A 23139-nucleotide genomic window follows, 5' to 3' on the forward strand; every position below is an offset into this window, starting at 1 on the left:
ACTCAGTTATGTATTTTAATAAGTTGTTCAAACGTAGACAACTGAAACAGCCCCGCGTGCAGCTTTGACACGAATAGTCTTAGGTTGAAAGAGACATAATCAAATAAAGCATGATTGTTTATGTAGGCTTCTTTTAGTTCAATAGTAGGCCTATATGCATGTCTTTCAATTAAAAAAAGAAAGAAGCAAAAACCGGGACAACATTTGTAAAAGTGGAAAAAGAGCGGAGGAAAAGCTGAGCCTGTAGCGTCGGGCTTTGCCTGCTGCTGCTGCCTGCTCCAGTATTAACTTTCACTGTCTTCCGTCTAATCAAACTCTTACTTTCCGCTGTTCTTAATTCCATATTTTCAATTCCTGATCATTACTTTCCTCTTTTTTCTACTTGTGTATATCCATCTATCCCTCCCTCCCTCCTCTTTCTCCTTCCCTCCCTCCCTCCCTCTCTCTCTCTCTCCTTTGCTGAATCTTATTGATCCAGAAGGCGGCTAATTAGCCCTTCCCTTCGTGCCTGTGTAATGAAGCACATGCGCACTGAATTAATCACAGCCATTTTTTGCAGGAAACTAATTAGCAGGAATAAAGATCCAAAGAGTTTTTTCTTTTCAATCATCAGATCTCACTTTCACCTCTTCCTCGCTCCCTCTAACACAAGACTCATCGCCTGCTTTGCATCCAAATTATTTTTATATTGCCTTTAACAACTAATAAGGCTACTTCGGTTTTTTACACTCCGCAACAACAATGATCTTTCTTTTGCCACCCTAAGCGCAAACTGACCAAAAGGGGACTGCCTTGATGGGATCTTTAGCTAAATCATCTCAATACTGGATTAAAAAGCGAGGATCACAAAGCGGCAGCGAGAAATTGTAAGTTTCAACTTTGCGTTTGTCTCTTTTCCTCTCTCTGTTTCCACGATCCTATTCTTGTCGCTGTGGACTTATCTGAATCTCTTTTCCTATCTGTTCGTAGTTTACGTGTAGCGGAGCTGGCTATTCTCACATTGTGAGAAATGACTGGCGACCACAAGTTCATTTCATGCAAGTAGTTTGGTTTATTCTTGATTTTATTCGTATCGTTACCTGTGTTTACATCAGCGTTCGTCCTCTCCTCCTCATGAATGGAAGATAAGAAATGGGCAAGACAGCGATCCTCTCCAAGCAGTTGACCGCGTAGAAAAACACGGTTTTAAAACAAATAGGCTATGTGCATTTCGGTGGGATCGGGAAAAGGTATAGAGGGCTTATGGGTGTCAAGAAACGTGTTTTAAGGCACAGATGCGATAAGAAATAGGGCTGTGTTGAGCGGACGAAGGGCAGCGGCAGCTCCACATGAGCGCAGCCCAGAAAAGGAGCTCCAAGTCCAGCCTGTGGGTCCGTGTGCGTCCGGCGAATGGAAACGTCTCTCGCTTTCTAATTTTGACAGATTTGACAATTTGCACATCCATGTTGTTTCAGCGCCGTGCTTATAAAATCCTCTTCTTGATAAACACATTTTTTTGTCCTTCTCCGACACGTCTCTCTCAGAAATGTGCAATCCCTCCGCCCTGTCTCAGTTCTTCTAGCTACACTTTTCCCCTTTACCCCACTTTGTCCATCTTGTCTTTTTTTATTTTTCATCGCTGTTTGCCTCTTTTGAAGCGTTGTTTTTAAGTCGATTCTCGCTCATTCCCAGACGAAGTCACATGCAAATCGATCGACATGTGTGTACATGTGTGCGTGCGTGCGCGAAGGGGTTCGTGTTTGCGTGTGTGTGTGTGTTATGTGAATGTGGTGTGTTGAGATAAACGAAGCCCCGGGTCTCCTTCATGACAAGAGCGGATCAGCAGGACCTTATACACGGACAGCCTGAGAGTCTGAGCTGCGTTTTGGAGAACAGACATGTGGTTGAGGAAAGACACAGACAGGCTGGATCTGCTGCCTCCAACTACTTGGCTACCGTGTCAGACTTTCAGGAGAACATTTTTTCCCCGAGAAATGCTGAGCCGGAATGAAAACAAAACATTGCCATATTAGTCTGACCTTAAGCAGGCATAATCATCCCAAAGTTCCTGCCGGAAACCTATAGTATGGTCCAGGCTACACCTATAGGTCACTGCATGCATTTAGTAGCCGCTTAGCCAGTTAACATTTGTAGGATTTATCTTTTTTTAAAGTTGAACTACAGAAACGTCCACACAGCCTACCTAAAATAGAATAAGCTGCTTTCTCGGAGGAGAACACAACGAGGCTTGTAAAGAGAGTCTATCTGCTAAATGGGCCTTTTCAACAACAACAACAAAAATAGTTTATGACTAGGCTACATTGTTACCAACCTCGCCGAAATATGGATGTAACGGAAAATAGTGAAAACGGAAAGGCAACTGTTACATTGACGTTTAGGTGTAGGCTAATTGCATGCCGAAAATCTCCATAAATATGATCAAAAATTGTGTCTGCTTTTCGGATGGAGCTATGCAGTCAAAAAAGGCTGCGAGAATTAGTCAGACTCGGATAATTTTCGCGACTGAGAGACGGGAAAAGAAAGAGGGAAAAGGGTTTTGCGAGCGAGCTGAGGCAAAGATAGAAGAGGGGATGTTTGTACCATTGGGGGAAACAGAAAGGGGGGCGAGAAGCTGTGTTTATGTGCGCGCGCGCGCGCGCGCGTGTGTGTGTGTGTGTGTGTCAGACAGCAAGAAACAGGGGGAACAGGGGTCATGGAGTGAGTGCAGAGATAAAAAGGAAAGAGAGGAAACCCCCGCACAAACAGCCAGGGATGATGGAGAGAGAGTGGGTCTTGCTGGGAGAAAGGGGTGATGGTAGTTGTTGGCATGTTTTGGAAGCCCCACAAAGCACTTTGGTTTGTCAGCATCTGTCGGATTAAGACTTTGGCTTTAGTTTAGGATGGGAGAAACAAAATAGACTATAACAGGTTTTATAAAATAAAACGTTAAGGCTGTCATGGAGTAAGAGAAAGGCAGGGGGGAGGGGGGGACTTGGGGTAGGAGTGTTGAAGGGGGTTGGGTAGAGGGGTCAAATAGCCATAGGCCATAGAGGAGGAATCAGGAGAAGAGGTCAGATAAACAGATTCCTTCCTTTCAGACTGGGGAGGAACAGACGGAAAGAGATTAGGTAGAAAGAGGGGAAACTGGTTGATTAATGTAAAATTGATACTATTCATATCTAGCTCTTTTTGTATTGTTATGTAGTTCTTTCCCCCGGTGTTTTTCAATGTGTGTCCGCAACACTAAATTGTGTATGTTTCGATTCTGGTGATCAGAAACCCAAAGGTGTCGTAATGTGTAGTCAGGTAGGCTGCTGTGCCAAAACTCGAGTGATCTCCCTTCCTCCCCTGTCTAACAGTAACACTCCTCTGCTCTTCCTCCTCCTCCCTCTCTCTCCGTCTTCTGTTACAAAACAAAGACAGCAGAAATGTTTACTGTCATTTCACCTGTCTCATTGTTTCTGTCTTGCTTCCTCGTCATATTTATGTTTAATTATAACAGTTCCTGGCAAAGGTATAGGAATGCCGTTGGCTGTATTAAGTGTTTACCAGATGTGTGTTCGGTGTAGCTAACTATATTATCTCATGCTCATCCTTCGCTGTAACATTTGAAATATTGCCTTCATGAGAACTGTAAGTGCCGTCAGAGTGATGGTTGTACCATAGACATAACATTTTTGAAAAATAGTTGAAAATGGGCCATTTTCATTTTACTTGACTTGTGGTCAGAGATATTTCCTTCTTATATCTTTTCTCAAGACTGAATTTTGAAATATTTTTTTCCCAAAAACCTTTAAATATTAAGCCAATTTGAATAAACACATTTTTGGTGCAGTTAGGTTATTTACCATAGCTAAAGAAAAATTAGAAAACTATATTACTTTGTTCAAAATAAATAAATACAAATACTCCAATGCAAATATTTCACCATTCTGATTGTTCTAGTTAATATCATTACATTTTCTTTTTTTATTCTGAATTGCTTTTTAAAGCATATCTTTGTCACGTCAGGCAACTGTTTTAAACCATGGCTATAACAATACAAAATTGTTAACCTGTTATTTGACTCTGTTAGACATATATCAAAATCCTTTGTCTGTTAAGATCACAATAATTCAAAAGTGCAATTTTGTTTATTTGTGACAGTGGTGCATTTAGTGATTGAACATGTTTTTAGTTATACAATTAACCATGTAAGTGCATGTGGTATAATTGCCATCTGTGTGTTGTTGTGTTTGTTATTCCTATCATGGAGAAAATATTTGGTGTTGTAATGCTGTGCTGTGATCACAGTTTATAGTATAATTGCCACTTATCCTGTACAGTAACATACGGCTGTCTGTTTGAACTTGGTTATATTACCATATTCGATGACATGAACGAATATTCAGACTATTCAAATGTCAATTGAATGTATGATCAGGAATTACAGGGAGCAGCAGTTGTCATGGATTGGCTTGTTTCGTGGTATGGGGGTAACCCAGAGAAAGAGGAGATAGTGCCTCTGGCTGTCATAACCCCTTCTCCTCCTCTCACTGTGCCTCTCTCTCTCTCTCCTTCTCCTTCTTAATGTGGCTCTGCATATCTTACTCCTTAACTCCCACCATTCCGTGCTTGGGCATGGGCTACGTGGGGAGCACGCTGCCATGTTATCGGCAGGAGAGAGCCCTCTTTGGGTCACTAGTAGGCTAAGGCCTTACATGGGAGATTCAGCACAGTTTAGGTTTGTTTGCGAGAGGTAGTCTATGCACACAGAATACAAAAATCCACCTAATTATGCCCTATTGAGTAAAATAGAATGTGTTGGTGTTGTTGAATTATGTTGTTGTTAAAATAATGTTTTATTATTATAATTATTATTATGTTATTATTATTATTATTTATTGTGCATTTTAATAAGTCAGGTATTCTTAATTAATTCCTTTTGAGAGGCAGAGAATTACAAATACAAAGGTACCTTGTGTCTTCACTGAAATCAGTGAAGAATGTAAAGTGTCAGCCATTAGCTGTATGGACATATGTAGATGAGGGCAGTCAACACAAATGATAGCTTGAAATCAAAATGTGTGGTTTTGAATATGCAAGGTCGTGCAGCGAGGACCAATTCGTTCAGTTGTCCTGCAGCCGAGGCCAGTGTACATGTCATGCTGTTATAAAGGCAGAAAAAAAAACAGGCAAGGGGGGGCAGGTTCTCGGCTTAGCACGGGAGTGAGCGAGACAGTGGAAAGGAAAGAGTGGAAGACATCACTGTCGCGTGTGTGTGGTGTGTGTGTGTGTGGTGTGTGTGTGTGTGTGTGTGTTGTTGTGGTGTGTGTGGTGTGTGTGTGTGTGTGTGTGTGTGTGTGTTGTGTGTGTGTGTGTGTGATATACCAGAAGCTTTCAGTTTCCAAAGGGCTCCTCTTCATCCACAGAAAGCACCCCTTTTCTCTAAAATTCCCTTCTTTAGAGCTTTTCAGTCATCATTGTATCTTTTAGAAGTGAAGTTGACAAGATTTATTTTGTGGTTTGCTCTTTCACGATATGTTATCATGTTAACTAGTTTGGTTAAATCATTGTGGTAGACTAGATTTATGACTGAGAAGATGCGCTTGTGTCTTTGCATGTTTGTGTAGACAGCTGCATTCTGATTTGTGTGTATGCTGGCATTAAAAAAATTTTTTATTTACTTTGAATGTGCCACGTCAAGGCCTTGTAACACTTTTGTTTTTATGGTTATTCATTTTCATTAATTTTAAACTGTTTCCCAAAAATCTAATCCGTGTTCAAATTCAAGCAAATCACAGCAGACGTATGTTCTGGTAAGGCAACATTGGGCTGATTATCTGGCACTCATAAAGGGGATAGAGATATGGGAAAAAGAAAATACAAATCTGTTTCCTTTTAATAATATGTTTAAAGCAAAGTATGGTTTCTATTTGGACTTTCTCTCCTTCACTGAAGGAAATAAAAGGGTGTGTGTGTGTGTGTGTGGGTGTGGGGGGGGGGGGGGGGGGGGGTTGTTTGTGTGAGATCTGCGTCCTTGACTAGAATCTCAATATTGCTTCTTTAATAAATGTACAATATCAGTTTTGTAGCAAACAAGGCAGTTTGTTGGATAGCTGTGTTGTACCGGTGACATAGACTGCTGTATATTTGGGTAGCTATATCGACTGTTAGCAGAGAACCTGTGTGGTGTGATGCATGCCTGTCAAGGGCTGGCAGTATTGTAAAAAGTGTGTGTGTGTGTGGCATACTGACTACGAATGACTGTGTATGTATCCTATCTGGGGCGGCAGCAGCTAGCTCTAGTGTTCAGGGATGGGAGGAACAACGATTTCGTGTCTGTATAGGCTACATATGCCTACACGCGGGTGAGGCAGGGATGACAGGGACCACTCCAAGTGCTGCAAAATTGAACTGAGCTGCACCCCAGCCCCCCATAAGCCCACCCTTCCCTTGGACCCTGGAGGCCAGCATTCCACCCTCCGCACTGGCGCTTATCATCACAAAGGACAGAATGCATAAAACATGGAGGACGCTTTGACAGAGGCGGCCCAGGTCGCCTTTCTCTCCCCACACTGAGCCCTGGAACAATACATGGGCCCCTCTGGCCTGTGACTCTGACGACACACACGCCGTCTTTTTATCCTCCCCTATTTCTTTGTCATCCTCTTCCTCTTCCTCTATGTTACTGTGCTCCGTGGAGTGATAACTGCCCTCGCATTGTTTATCTGTGTCTGTGAAATCTGCATTGTGACTGAAATGTGCGTGTGGGTGTGTGTGGTGTGGTGTGTGGTTGTGTGTGTGTGTTGTGTGTGTGTGTGTGTGTGTGTGGATGTTGTGTGTGTGGTAAATTGACAAGTGCATCAGTTGCATAGCTTCTGCCTTAAGTTCTATATTATTTACTGTATTACATATTTAACAAAAAATATAATATAATTCAAATTCCCCAAAAAACACCATGTAACTACTCACCAATTGACACAGGTTAAATGTGAACAATTGAAATAATTGTAGGCCTATTCATAGGAAGAAACTACATTTAGTATAAAAGAAGACATGTTTAAATGTAGTCAGGCTGGTGTCATTTTTCCTTGTCACAAATTTTCAGCCAGGTCACACAATGATGCAACATCACAGCTTGTATTAGTACCAAATACAGTGTGTGTGTTTGTGTAATCAAGCTATCAGCTTCTCTGCTTTTCAGGCTGGGGCTCATTTTAAGGGCCAGATAAAGAGCTATGTGAAAGTGATATGAACATTATACTGCTCCAGAATCTAGAACTCCTTTTCTCCATGCTACTTATTCTCCACTGCTACTCCCAAGACATGCTTAGTATTAACAATTGAGAGAAAGACAGACAGATTGATTTCGTTTGACAATATTTTCTGATTTATACAATTACATGTGTGCAATATTACTCAGTTTTGTTTTCCAAGTATGATGCAATTTTACTTCTGTTTACAGATCAAGGTTAAAGCCCAGTTTTGGTTTTAGATTAAAGTCTTTTTGATTTAGTTTCTTTCTGTGTGTGCACTGCGCCCCGCCCCCCCACTCTGACAAACAGTAGTAATGTGCGGCTGAGATGGTTTTAGTCTATATCTGTCTATAAGTGTGTCTGATAGCTGGGCTGTAGGAATGCACTGCCAGGATCTGCTGGACCCCAGGTCTATGGCACTTCCTCTCTGTGTACCTCACAGCTTATCCTCCTCAGGATTATAGAGAGAAGAAAGGAAAAGAGCGATGGCAGGAGCACCCTTTCCCTCTCGCACCCTCTTTCCCCATTTCTACAATTCACACACGAAAAAAAAAAAAAAAACTCAACAAAAAGTGTAATTCACTTGCAAATGTGTAGTAGCCTGTCCGTGTTCCCAGTGGAGGAGAGGGAGAGAGAAGAGAGGGAGGGGCAGAGATGGAAAGACACGCTGCAGTGCATTTCAGTGTGAGAGAGGGCCAAGGTGAAGCTACCGACTGCTTCTTCCTGGTCAGGAAAAGCAGCTGACTCCATCTGCCCATTGATAGATTTTTATGTGGTTTGTGTGCATGTATCGTTTTTACTGTGTAACTAAATGTGTGTGTGTGTGTGTGTGTGTGTGTGTGTGTGTGTGTGTGTGTGTGTGTCTGTCATACACTATGTATATAAGTTGCGACATGCTATTTGTCATTCTCCTGAGGTTGCCTAGTGTTGCTCGCTCACTACCCCAAGCGACTGATTTGCCAGTAGTGAAGGGGTTAAGAAGCAGGGATAGCCCTCTTTTGTCTCTGCGGCCCTCTTTGCCATTGTTGCGGTGGAATTGAGCTCGGTGCACCTCACTTGACCACAGCAAAGCAATAAAATGGCCTCTAAGTGCTGTAGCCTCCGTAGTCCTCTGATGTCAGCTCTCTTCCAGCTTCTGCCGCAAATTTTTCCTTTTTTTCTACAAAGCAGTGTACAGTTTGTGCATACATACAGTGTACTGTACATTGTTATTTTCTTTCAGTGGTCATTACTCATGCTAGCTAGCCTTTTCATTATTTATTTATGTTGAGATTATGCTCACATCTTCCTTTTTTTTCCTTTATTGGAAAGTGCATGTACATTTTATTTTATTATTTTGACCTGTGTTGGTGCTTTTCATGCAAACACAAAACACATATGATCAGAATATATAAAATTTCAATATAGATTGTGAAGGACCTATTAGCACCTGCAGTGTTATTAGTAGAGATAAAGTGCTAACTGTTCTCAAAAAGCACATTCAAAGATTGGACACATTCAAAAGTGTTCACTTTTTTCACATTTTATATTTTGTATATCTGGCCGATCTGACCACTGCCACTGTTGTAATAGGAGTTATTTGACTTTGCACAACCCTGTTATTTTACGTTGTCTTTCCGTTGTTTTACTAACAATAATGATACAGATACTGTACATGAGGTTTTTTTCTTTCTTCAGTTTGACAATGTTATAATTATTATAATGCATAGTGTTGGTGTTATTGTGTTTGATTGCACAGATGATTGTTTATAGCAAAGTCCCACCTTTGCAGACGTTATAATTAAAAAAAATAAAGATATACTGCATGTGCGTCTGTCGCCGTCCCATCTTATCTCGTCAAATAAGCATCTAGCTGCTGCAGTGGGCATGACAAAAGATTTATAAAAGATTTCTGATTGGCTGAATTATAATTGGCACTGTCCCAGGTTTAAACCATTTATGTCAGGTGTCACACAGACCGCATTAAATGTTGCACCAAACTGCAATTAAACAAGCATTTCCTCAAAGCCACAATATTTCACTTCTACATTATTCTGCAGGGTGTCTCTGTCTTGTGTGTCTTTGCTTCACCCCTCTCTTCTCTTCCTCACGAAACACATGTGGTTTCCTCTCCGGGTCTCACTGTACCTAAAACAAATGCTCTTTTTCATTTTCCCTGTGTTAAATGAACAAACATAAGGACCCCGGTGCCTCATAATAAATTGATTAGAGAGAAGCAGACTCCCACACAGCAACACCGAAAACTAGAGATAGTGTGTGTGTGTGGTGTGTGTGTGTGTGTGTGTGTGTGTTTAGCCTGAGGAGGACAAAAACTCTCTTCTTCTCCCTCACACGCACACATAGCAACTAAAAATGTATATTTGTCCAGTTTAATGCCAGTTCTTGTCTGCTGGTCCTGATGTGCCTACCAATGTGGCAGGCTATGCTCTAACTGCTGTTGCGCCCAGTGGCGGATTACAGCGACAGTGTTGTGGCGTTTACATATTCAACACGGAGCCCTCTGCGACTGTTTGTTTTTTTATTCTGACGTTCAGTGCCACAAAGCAGAGATTTGGTCTAGGCTGGAAGGGGTGGGGCAGGTCCCAGGGGGCTGACACAGGGCTAGACGCCCGTGACAGACTGGTGACCTCGGCTTTGTGACGTCATTTGCCTTGTCTGGTCAACATGGCATTAATTTCCCCTTCTGTTTAATGAATGAAGATAGGGGCCTGGACTAGTTTAGCTACAGCTATTAGTGATGATTTGGAGACCCAATACTAACAGAAGAAAGCATTATGCCTATATATAATGATGGCTTGAGTTTAAAACATTCCTTCTATCACCTGATCCTCTACTGTATGTCTGTAAGTTCGTCATACTGCACTTTAGGTTTTAATAAAAAGACATTTTCTTCTTTTTCTAGCTGGCTAAAAACATTTGACTTTTCTGTTTTATTCAGGTGGTAACACATAGCAAGTGAGCATTGTTGTGTGAAGCAGTAAAACAAAACACCCTGACCACATATAGGAAGTCAGCCTGAGGTAAGAGCGAGGCTCAAAACGGATACTGACTGTTAGAACAGTTTTTCTCCTGCTTACATGCCAAGTGCCAATTCTTTGACAAGTCATCCTCTGATTTCCATCTCTTCTGCTACTCTTTTATGCTCCCTCAGAGCATTGTTTAAGCCCTTTCTCCCCAGAGCCCTTCTGATTCATGTACATTTGATAGAAATAAAAGGAATTGCCTCAAAGATGAGGTATAATTTGGGCAGCATCTCCTCACTAGTGTTGGACCAGCAACTCAGGCAAGGTGTGTATGTGTCAGGAGGAGGAGGAGGAGGCTATAAAATAGGCTCCTGTTATTGCCTGCTTTTTGTTGAAGCCAGGTGTTTCCTCATGTTGGGTCATGCCCTGATGGGGAGCAACAGGCCACATGGCAGGTGAGAACCAGCCTTCTAATGCTAGAGGATAGCTTTTCATTTTGTGGTCTTCCTGTGACACAAGCAAAGCTCAGGTAACTCTGGAAAGCAGAGTAGACTGTAGTAGTAAAATTGCACTCTGGGATGAGGATTAACACAGGAAGTAGCCCTTGTGTGGTGCAGGAGCTCTGGACGCTTACTCCCCTTGCAGCACCAGGAACAGGACAAATGTGTTGATGACACAGCCTTTGTTTACACTGGAGAGAATATGGGAGGAAGGAGGAAGCACAGAAAAGAGAGAGGCGGTGGTCAGTGTAGGGGGAGGGAAAGAGGGCACAGACAACAGTCTCATCACTTCCTTCCTTGCTATAGTTTGTAGTTTTTTTTCTTCATAAATCGCCATTGTCAAAATAACCCTAGACGGAAGAGGGAATGTAGAACAGAGGCATAGGTCTGATTACATACATTTTAAACATCAACAGTGCCTGAAAACTCTAACCTGTAATAAAAATATAAAAGTGGTAGCATGTTTGTTTAATTATGTGTACATGTAGTCTGCCTCGGTCTCTTATCTACCAGCTTGGTCTACCTTGGTACAACTACATTTGTCTCTTTTGCTGCCTGACAGGGTACATTAAACAAGCCCGCATTTGTTGTTTGAACACTTGTTTTCACACTCTGTAGACCTGTGGCTTCCTTGGGACAGCTCTGTGCGTGTTTATGAACATGTGCATATGCACATGGATGTGTTATTGTACATGGATACATTTTTCTTGTCTTCCACATAGAATTTCTGTAAAACAAAACACCAGACTGACACCTGCACCCACTGTTCTGTGGTCAGAGCAAAAATTTACTTTCACATGACAGATGGCCTTCGACAGGAAACCCGCCATACTGTTTCACAATCTCTCTAGAAACAAGAACTGAGTACCCGTGCTATGGTGTGCTGTCCGCATTTTGTGTAATGGATGCCAGCTTGCCTGTAGTGGGTACAAGCACAAGGCGAAGGGAGGGGGTACCCCAACATAAGTGGACCCCTGAGACCTCCTGGAGGGGTAGAGGTGTGGCGAACGTCTGTTTTGGGCATGGCTTGTGTCAGAGTGTTTAGCGTTTGCCTCTGAGGGCATTTATATGCAAATGCTAAACAACCTATTGGGGTGGCTAATTACAGCAGGGCCTTTGTGTGTGCCAAGCAGTGAGAAGCAGAGAGTTACTAGCACACCAGGCCTGGACTTCCCCTGCTTGTTTACTCATTGTCTTTTCTTATTACCCCCTCATTGACACTCCCCTTTTGTGTGGCTGTGCCGTTTGCCTGCATGCTGGCTCCTCCCCTTGTGGTGCTGGAGTTAATATAGTAGATTAAAGAGGCAGCACTCTGGCCCTGTTTACTTCCTCTTTCATCTGGTGGCCCAGCTCTGCTTAGCCATTCCTCCTGTAGCTTTTGTCTAGCTGCCACCCATTCAGGAATTAAGCCTCATAGTACTCTCTCTCTCTCTCTCTTTCTATCTCCTCTCTCTCTCTCTCTCTCTCTCTCTCTCTCTCTCTCTCTCTCTCTCTCTCTCTCTCTCTCTCCCTCTTCTACAACTAATACTCAGCTAATTACTTTGAGTGATAAAAATGCATTTAGGTCAGGTTATAATGCAATGCAAATTTATGAGCAGGCAGAAGCAAATATTAACTTGTAGAGTCACTGATAGTCATTGGCTGGGGACAAAGGTACACCTCCCTTAACTGTTAAATGTGAAGGTTTTTTATGTGTGTTTGGTGTTGCTGCCTTTTTTTCTTTTCTTGGTCATCATGGATCTATCAAGGACTATGACAGAAGGATGTAATGAAAATGTTCCAACTGCATATGCTCCTACTATAAACCTATATAAAAATATGCCTTCTGTTAGCCCACATACTAAATTATCTCCATTTCTATCATTGTAAAATAGAGTAGAACTAGAGTTTGAATTACAAATTGAATAGTTTATTTTCCTCTTCCTTGTGTTGCCAACAATTACTGTTATTATCAGTAGTTAAAACCACAGCCAAGTCATTGTGGTAGAAGGTGTGTGCACAGTGCGTCATAATTAAATCTGGATTAGTTGCCGTTTCTATTCTGTGTTTTGCATCTGCAGATCATTTGGTCTAATTCTGTTGTCCATCAAAAATCACCTGCAACGTTAACTTCTTTATTATACAGTATAAACTGCACTTGTAGACGAGTTATTGTGTTCTCCCCTTTTGCACTGGTTAGCATGTCTCACTAGTCACTTGTCCCCTCTATATTCTATAATATCTGCATATCAAACTGGTCCTGCTGCATTCCTGTGAAATGATTGGTCTTGTGCAAAAACAAAGAGAGCAAAAGCACTGGTTTAGTTTTGCCTGTTATTTCATTTCATTACTGAAGTTTCACCATTTGTTCCATAGTTTGCCACCACTTGTGCCCCTTCCTACGCCAATTACACCCACACATTTATGTGTTCTCCCTCTGACATACACATACCCTGACACACACTCATACATACTGTACATACACATGGGGAGACTTGTCTGGCCAAGGAAGCTAAGCTGGATTAAAGGCCGTGTGTGAGGGAGCCAGGGTACCTCATAGAAAACAGCTGCCCCTTGCTGTCTCTGCCTCTCACCCCAGCCTGACAGCAGACAGAAATATGAGGCCTCTCCGGACCTCTGTCCTGGGAAAAAGGACAAGATTGCACACACACTCTCATAAAAGCCTTTGTCTCTGCTCTCTTACTCTCCCTCGCTCAGACATACAAAGAAGAAAGAAAGCCGTTTGTCTATGCTCATTCACTCATTCAGCCACAAATAGAAATCTTCGTTTCACATACACACTCCCTCTGCCAACTTCACAAAACCATTAAATTATCACATGCTTGATTTCTCTTTATTGTCTGTTTGTTAAAGTCTTTCATTAGCTGTTTTAGTCAATTTGGCGCAATTTGTCTGTCAATCTTACTCTGCATTTGCTTTCTCTCACTTCCCTAAACATTGTGCCTGCTCTTTCTGTGAGCAAGGCCTTCCTCAACACTGAGGGTGCTTTTCTTCTCCTAAACTCTTGTCTCCACCTTTTCTCCCCACATGTCTGGGATTTCTCTCTCTCTGCTCTGCTTCTCCTGCGTGTTCAAACTCTGACAGAGTTGAGAAAGGCATTCAGCTCCCTAATCCTGGCTCCCTCTATCAGGAATGCTAATACGTGTGATTGTGTGACCCGCCGAAGCCCGGCAACATCTGCAGGAGCCTATGGCAAAAGCCCCCACCCTCCCACACCCACCCTGCCCCCTGCCTTTGAGCGTTCACTCGCTGCCATTATTTCATTGTTTCACTTCACGCCTGTGACTGGGCAGTGCAGTTAACCCTCTGCTGCTCAGGCCAGGCTTGCTGCAGTCCTGCACACAGGGCCAGAGGGGTACTGAGGAGGGGCGTATGGGTTTGGGACAGCCCTTTCCCAGGACAGGCCTCCCTGTCTGCCCATCTGGACCCCAACACACAGCTTTACCCCTCACACTGTTTACTTTTGCATTCCATCACAAGCCAATGTGCATTTGTTTGTTCATATAGTCTGTTTGAAAGTGTGATCACTTGTGAGTTAAGGGATAATTGCAGAACTTACCATCTGTGTCTCCCTGTTGAACATTTCTCCATGGGTAGCTTTTGCTTACTCAGGAACGTCACGAAAAGGAAACTTACTCTTGATAGGATGAGATTTGAAGGGACTGTGGTGTTGACCAATGAAAACCTTTAATTAAATTTTCACCAGCCCCTTTTGCCAGGTATTGTAGTTGAAAGAAATTATTGTTGGGATAGTGTCTTTTTTTAGAAAGATGAATTACTGGTAAAGCACAACTGTCAAAGTGAATCTGTGTCAGGCTGGAGGAGGGCTGATTGAATTATCTTTCTCCTCAGTCCTAGCTGTACTCCTGCATATGTATTCAAGCTGCACCATACTATAGACAAGCAAAGGGGCAGATTGGATTTCTGTGTTTTTCATTTACATACTAACATTAAGCTATTAAAGCTATAGGATTGTTAGACCTTTTCAGAATTCGGTCAATGTAATCTGTTTTTGCTGGACTCCAAAACAAAAGTGTATATACAGTATACATCCAACACACACTGTAGTTTCATGCCATTATAAGGAAATGTATCCAGAACTAATATTTTGTATTTGAATAATACATCAAGTTGTTACTTGACGGTTTTTGTACACATTCACTGATGGTTATGTCTCCCTGTTAAAGTGTCTTAGTAGTCAGTTGCTGTGTTGATGCTAATAAAATGGAATATAAGAAGTATCTAACTTTTAGCAGTAGGCAGCCTAAATATGAACATATTGAACTTTTCATGATAGAAGGGATTTCAATTATTTTACCTAAAAATAAGCCCACAGCCACAGTAGTAGTACATTAATTTTAACGTGTTCACTAGCCCACACAAAATAACAGGTTCTAATTGTCAAAGTGTCAGCTAATTGAGTTTGTTTGCTACCTCAAAGGTAGATGTGTTCCTATAAACTGTTTCCAGTGTGTGGCAGAAATGAACAGCAACACAAACAGGAGAGAGAGTCAGCTTTGTAACTAGCTGCAATGTCTGTGATAATGGCCCTGGAAAATACCACACACACAACCCACACCACACACACACACACACACACACACACACACACACACACACACACACACACCACACATTCCGTTAATGTTGGAACAATGATTTTGTCCATTGTTATCAAAAGCATGATTAATCATTACGTTTTTGCAAAGCAGGGGCAGTGTTACCATGGGGACATAAAATGATCCATGCTGCTTTGCATATCAACAGAAAAGTTTACAATTGCAGTACAACTCTCTGTGTGGGAGCTGCTACAGGCCCGAGTAGCTTTAAAGAGAGGTCCACTCTTTAGGGATCCTCTGTCTCTTCCTCTGACCTCTGTTGTTCAGCTCAACAGGCTGTTTGTTGTGCGCGCTGAAACAAAATATATGGCAATTCAGCGTGAATGAAGGTTTGATGATTTTTTTGCATTCCCTTGTGATGACTTGGGATCCCTTTTGAGGCTCCTCTTTTATCGAAATGAAAGTAATTTTGAAATCTATATTGTAGAAGTATTAAAGGATATTAAAAATAAAATTGAAAGTGTGACAGTTTAAAACCTTAACTGTGTAAAATCATGCTTTGTTTTTTTAGTTTTACTGACTATTGCATCTATCTTTGCAAGGCCTAAAATAAAGAGAGGACATTATCTACTGGTTAGAACTGGCTACCTGTTTACAGTTTTGCACCACCACACAAAACTGCCACAATTACTAAAGGGAGGTGGAATGTGTTAGGAAAGATGAGCATAAACTCACACCACGCTTTAAGTGTCCTTGAGCAGCATTCAAGCAAAGTTCTACTCTATGAATCCCCAAAAACTTTTAGTACCTGCAGTTTAACAGACAAAAAATTAGTTGTCAAACTACATACTTTTAGGTTTCTTTCAACTATCAGATCTATCATGATAGATCCGAGGTTACAGATTGCTTTCCATATGCATTTTAGTTAAATGCTTCCACTGTTCTGTGTGACTGCAATTTTGCTTGTTTCCTGCAAAAACGTTTTAAACTGAAGACGAGCCACAGGGGAATATAAGCTGGCCTACCATGCCTTTTCCCATGATGGCTCATTGAAACCAGGGATGGAAGGATGTCCTCCATTTTTAAGATCAAGCTTCATGCCATAACAGGCCTTCCTACGCTTCATTACAACATCCACAACAACACACTGTTCTGGAATGATCATCTGTGTTATGTACACACACTCTGACATTGTTGTTAATCTGTACATTCTAGATACATTGTGTTTTACCAATATAAGTTATAAATGTTTGATTGAAATAAATGCAGATTACAGCTCCCCCATTCCTTTGTTTACAGTCATGTTTCAGGGTTTCAAGACGGTTTAAAAGGAATGGGCTCTACAGAGCCAAATTGGATCTGGGTATGTAAATACTGCTCTGATGTTTAATGAGAAACAAAGTTAGCTAATTATAGCAGCTCTGAGAAACATGAGGAGGACAGTGGGAAATGTTTCCATCACTCCCTAGCTCTATAGATTACTGCCTAATTGTCTCAATCGAATCAGGCGGAGACATTACCCAGAGAGGCAGAGAGTGAGAGAGAGAGAAACATGGGGATGGGGATGATTACACATATCCGTCGGTGGCTCTTTAGATAATCCAGCAGAGGACCAGCAAGCCGGGCTCTCTGACATAGCATGAGCCCGTCTGTCTTCTTCAGTCTGCACTTCTCCCGTGTTCTTCTCCCTTCCCCCAGTGCAGTTATGAAGATGAGGATAGCAGGTTACTGTCTTCTCTCCTGCCACGCCAAGCAGCTGTAGAGGTGATTCATTGGGAAGTTTTTCAACTATAATTACATGTAATTCTGACACATGTTTATGCCTGATTTTACCAGACAGTTTCTCCACTAATGACAAAGTAGCACATAACATCCTCCCAAACATTTGCCACAACAATATTTTTCTACCTTTTTATTATTGTATGTTGTAATTTGAAGTACTAGGTGAAAATAAACACGGAGTGCTAGTTTGGCAGACCTGTTGATAGGATGGAAGAGTAGTTTCTTCCCTTCTACAACAAATGCTGTATCATCTGCTTCGTTGAATATGAGGAGAATAAGAGAGTGAAACTTAAGACAAATAGCATAATGAAATACAAGTACTCTAAGAATGTCCTGATAGTGTAAAGCCCAGCTTGTCTTTCCTCTCGTTTAATTATATCTCACTGGAAATGGTGAGAAGGAAGCAAACTGACTTGTTTATTCTATTTCTGTTAATTCCTCTAATTCCTGTTAATGGTGGTGCAGGAAAAAAAGATACTTTTTGCATGTGGGTGTTAGATGTGTGCCCTGCTTATGTTTTGTAGGCAGGGTGAGGGGAATAAGAAGCTCCATTGGATCTATTTCGTCCTCAGAGCACAGTGATATTGAGGTCAGCTGTCCAAAATGATCTCATGTTAAGGAATCGGCGAGTCAGCAGGGTCAGAGCAGAACCGCCATGACGACACTTTCTCCACGGTGATAACGCTGCCCTCCTTTCCCTCCCCTTTACTTCCTCTGCATGGGAACAGCAGAGAAGAGTCTGAACTGTGACTGTGCCCTTTCACTCTGCAGCAAAATGGTACTGCCTTTGTTCTCTTGCAAAACCAGGCTCAGAAATCAGGTGAAGATGGTCTCAGTTAGGATTAATTGGATCTTTACAGTTCTGATGATCCAGAGCTGCATGGCTAATTCTCCCATCCTCTTTAATCCTAAACAAACATCTGAACTGCTGAAAATAGCAAAACAGAAAATGACTTCCTTGATACCATGGCAGTGTTAAGGCAATCCTTCCCTTAGTTACCCAGACAGGATCCCATGGATCATGGCGTTGGATCTGCACATAGGAGTTCTGTTTGGGGAACCCAGACCCTACCAGAGTCCTTTTTAACAGTTCCGATGGGAAAGTAGACACTGTAAACAGATAATGCCACTCATGCAGAAAGGGCCGGAAGTAGGAGGTCTCCAGACGTTAAGAATGGGCACTTTGAGTGTAAATCTTTGGAAAGTCATGTTGGAGTGAGTGAGCTGGGCATTATGCATCAATGTTACTGCTCATTTACAGTCAACTTCTCTCTTCCATTGGATTCAGTATAGGTAGACTACCATATAGTTATGTGGATGGAATACCAACAGTTGGCTTATCAACTGTTGAGCCGAATATTGTTGAAGCACATTGAGCAGTGCTTCAAAGGTGTGTTTCTGTTGCTCTCAGGTCATGTGCACCAGTCTCAAGTGACTGTCTGTAAGTAGGCTTCAGCTTATATCTCTTTTCTATCCTAAATACACATACGACTTGGTTCCTTTACTTTCTAATCCTCACATCACCTTCTCACCCTTTCTCTCTTTCTTTCTCTCTCTCACTCACACACATACACACACACTCACACACGCGTCCCCATAATTTATGGCTGCCGGGTCCTTGATCAATTGATAGCAGGGAATCCTTTGGTAAATAGAGTTTTAGACACATTGCCAATAGACCTGGGCTATTGATTGGAGTGTAAATTAAAAACTTAATCAGGTCTCTAAGATAAGATTTATCTCCGCCCCAAGCAAATTACAGGGCTGACTTGGAGTCATAAAGGCAGGCCGGTGGGCACAGGAGCTCTACCCCTATGGGGATGCCAAGTCTGGCCACGGTTCTCTGTCCTGTTCCCGTTTCACTGCTGGTGCCTCCACCACTTCTAGGCTCACTTCTGTCTTGTGGAACAGACCATGAAGATATTTAGTGTTGACATAATGGATGAAGGATTTTCTTGGTGTCTTTAGTTAGAACAAGGCAGGCAAAGACTAACAGTTTAAAGCATCTGGTCGACATATTCATCCAATACATCTTATTGTTTCATGATGTACTTTCAGTATGGCTGACCCAAGTGGGAAGTAGTTTTATTTCTTTATCATTTTATTCTGTTTAGCAGTTTGTCTTGTTCAGTCTTGTCAATATTCTCTCTCTGCCCCTCTTTTCCTCTCTCTCTCTCTTTCTCTCTTTCTCACTGTGTGCTTAATCACTTACTTTCATTGCTGCCTGTGATGAAATATGTAAATCATTACACCCAGCTTTTATTTCTTCAATAATATTCTCATCTTGTTGAGGTCATTTTACACCACAATAAATTCATGCACATTCATACGCACATGCAGTGTAGTCTATATTTTATATGTCTTAAGACAATCCTTGGTATTGCACATTGATCAGTATATGGATTTTTACGGTAATTGCTGAGGGAAATTTTCTCTGTCTCTACTCTTCTTCATTATTAATATTGGGAAATGGGTATACATTCAAAATGTCTTGTGTATAATTTCATCTAGAAATAATGAGAGCACTTTTAATTCATTCCAGCTAATACAGAGTAGCATGCATACTGAGAACTGGGGTTTCCTCAGATTTCACAGATAAGAAAGACACACTAAGTAAGGATCCTGGGATAGCTATCTCACAGGTATCTGTCTGGATTTTTTTGTCTGTAATTAAAACATACATTTTTTTCCCCTTGTGATTAAGGCCGGCTCTGCACAGGGATTATAGGACTTCTCATTATCTATGGTTATAGACCTCATATACAGAAGCCATAGAAATGACATTGACCCAGAAAGAGAGAGAGAACAAGAGTGAGTGAGAGTGAGAGACAGATAGCGAGAGAGGACAATAGAGAGCAGACATTTGAGGAGGTCACAAGTCCATTAGCTAATAAATATACATAAATATGATAAATTGTGCAACACCCCTGAGGACTGTTATATTGGTGGTGAATTTATAGACAGCGTTTTTGGGTTTGTAAAGTGCTGGGTAAGTGTTAGAGGTCTCCAAAAGAGCAATGCAACCCAACCCATCCAGTGGCTGCATAATGGTGGCCACGCTTTCTCTTTGTCTAGTTGTGGGGGAGGCTGAGACCATCAGTAATAGGCTTTTTGCCTGATAAGCCCGGAAAATACTCGTTTAGTTAGTGAAAGTGCAGAGGGATCCTGGCCTGATAAACCCGCTGTTTCCGTCTGTAATACCCAACAGCTAAAATCAATAGTTGGGATAATTCTCCCGCTAGTCGTCCAGTCTCCTTTATCTGTAGTCTTCCTCTACCCATGTTCATGGGGGTGGTGGTTAGCTGGAGTATGCCTCTGTGCATATTAGAGGTTATATAGTTACACTTACACATAACTTTTCTTTTTGTGGATGTTGCTTGCATTTGTCATAAATGTTGTTTTCTCTGACACTATGGATGGGATTGGACCACTATTGCCAAATGCTGGCCTTAATCCTCTGACATTGTCTAACTGTTCACCAGCCAGTATGCCAGTGTTGGCACAGAGTTCACTGGAGGGCAGACTCATGATCATTTTCTTGACGTTATTGGTCCGACTCCCAGCGATCAGTCCAGGTGTTGTCTCTGAGTGAGTGCATGTGTAAATCTGGTGGGAGGAAGTGACTGTCAGCACTAATTTAGTCCTGTTAAGACCTCTGTCCTCTGTCAACACAAGCTCTATGTTCTGATACTCTGACACAGGTGCTTGATTAGGCTTAAAACACATCAAAGGTAGCACCTCTGACCAAGCCACGGGATTGAAAGGTTCCAAGAAAAGACAAGAGTGTCCCTTTTTAAATTTAGGATAGGAGGTGCATAGACCTAAACATGCACGTTTCTACGATTCTCTGAATTTTCCTCTTCAAGATTACATTGCTTCTCTATGCACCTTGCTAGGAGGTGAAGTTGTGCCAGAACTCCTGATCAGACATGATGAAGAATACAGAAGTCCCCCAATATCACAACTCCACTGTTCCATTTTAGCCAGCGTTATCGTTTTGCTGGCAGGCTCTCCCAGAGTGAGTTTCTGTGTAATCTCTCTGGCCATCACGGCATTGCTGTAAAATACGGCCTCAGGTGTTAGTAGGCAGGGTGGTTGGCCTGCGACACTGTTACCTAAAGTGCAGTGTATTAAAAAGCAGTCAGGGCCCTGGATCACAGTATATCACAAGGGAGAGGCAGCGATAAGGCCTGCCTGCCCGCCCGCAGATCAATGAAGGTTACTGACATCATATCACAAAGTGAAAGCGAGTGCTGCACCCCAGCTATTTATCAGCAGTGGATCGGACATGAAAGGGTTGGAGGGGGGAGAGGACGAGACAGGAGAGCACTTTTCCCCCCGTGTTGGGGGCTCAAGACCTGACTACTCCTCTCCTGCCATGTCACCAACTCCTCTCCTGAACTCCGGTGGCTCCCATATGGAGGCAGCAAGGAGGCTCGGAGGATTTATTGAGGCAGTGAACTGCTAAGACTGAATAAGGCTTAAGTTGGGAAGGTTGACTGACAACAGCACACAACTTCTCTCTCTTGTGTGTCTCTTTCACTTCCTTCCTCTCTATTTCTGTATGTTTGGTTGTATGTAAAAGTACTTCCAAGATCCTTGTAATCTGCAGTCACCTGAGGTGACACAGGGCTTTAGAATTCAGTTTTTGTATGATAGGTTAGAAAGAAAGGTAGTCTCAACCACTGCACACTTATCTGTAAGCCCCTTGTCTTCTTCTCTTCACCTTTCCATAGCTTTATTGACTTATTGCGTTATATATCATAAAGCCCTTATTCTCCTCACTTATGTCTGCATTAGTATAGTAGTATTGAGTGGCATATACACGCAAAGGCACTTTTGCGTGTCCATGCGTAGGAGATCATGCTTACAGGTACTGTATGAGTTCCATTTATCAGCTGCCTGGGGCACAATGTAGAGGATTTCCCCCAATGGGTTAGTGTGTAACTGCTCTGTCAATACATGCTTGTCAAGGCTGGGAGAGTGTGGGGGGAAAAAGGCCCCTCACTCCAACGCACTGAAGCCACTTATTGAGCAGCCAATAGCTATTTACCGCTTGACGGTGGCAGGCGGAGATGGGGCCCAGCTTGGCAAGAGGAACTATGTGGCTCATTCCCCACTCCCAGGACTTAACAGCTACTAGCTTTTCTCTGAACCAAGCCCATCCTGAGCCAGGAAGCAGAACCAGTGGCTCAGACAGGAGACAGGGAGGTCTGTGTTTATGTGGAGCAGGTTGTCCTCTCCTGGCTCCTGGTCTTTGCCGGGCCTGGCTGTGTGTGCAGCTTGCTGCTGTAAAGCCCTGCTTCCTCTCTGGAATCTCGGTGTTGACAGAGAGCATCTGGGCCTGGGAGAGCTTCCAGCCTGCTGGGTCCTCACATGTACACACAGGGAGGGAGGGAGGGATGGATGGAAGAGGTAAAGTAAAAAAGCTACAGCGCAGGTTCCAGTTAATACACTGCATACCATCTCTTTATATCTTTTCCAACTTTGCAATGCCCATTATCCATGTCAATGTCCATGATCCCATGTCTAGATCGGCTTCCCGTCCTCCTTTCACAACAAGCACCTAAAGGTGCTATGTTTTATGAATGGGTGTTTTGATGGTGTTCCTTTTATTCTCGCCTTCTTTGATTCAACAAAGAAAAGAATGTTGTCAAGGAGGTGTTCATCTTCCCTCTTCTGTTTTTGTTTTCTTAGACCTTCTCGCTCTGGTGAAAATCCCCTTTTTTTGTGGGCTGCGCAGATCTCTGCACTGTGTTGGAGTTGCGGGTCGCCTGTCAGAACATGTCCCATATACCTGAGTCACAGAGGGATTAGTTATCCCTCACAGAACTGTCAAGGAAAGAATCAGCCAAACCATGCACAGTTGGGGTGAACTAAGAAATAGAAGAGCCAACAGGAAAAGGAAGGAGAAAAGTTAGTCCATATAATTAAAAATGTACCACACATTCCCATCAATTCAATTTAACAGGCTTTATCACCTAAAGAAGTTTCCTCGCCCAGGCACATTATATATGTAATTCATGTATATTAAACTGGAATGAGATGTCAATTTTGCAGAAAGTAAACCATACAAGACCAGCACAGCGAGATGTCCCGCTGTTAAAGAACAGCTGTA

At 42.4% G+C, this 23139-nt stretch overlaps 1 protein-coding gene across 2 annotated transcripts in view; it reads left to right on the forward strand.

Moving 5' to 3' along the window:
- Positions 1-481: 481 nt before the first annotated feature.
- Positions 482-23139, forward strand: part of zfhx3b (zinc finger homeobox 3b) — a 136877-nt gene continuing 114219 nt past the window's right edge. For both annotated transcript variants that reach the window (XM_032519371.1, XM_032519125.1), the window contains exon 1: positions 482-866. The gene's annotated coding sequence lies outside the window, so the exon portion shown is untranslated. The remainder of the gene's footprint in view (positions 867-23139) is intronic.

The sequence above is a fragment of the Etheostoma spectabile genome, chromosome 1 (assembly GCF_008692095.1).
Source record: "Etheostoma spectabile isolate EspeVRDwgs_2016 chromosome 1, UIUC_Espe_1.0, whole genome shotgun sequence".
NCBI classification, from domain to species: domain Eukaryota; kingdom Metazoa; phylum Chordata; class Actinopteri; order Perciformes; family Percidae; genus Etheostoma; species Etheostoma spectabile.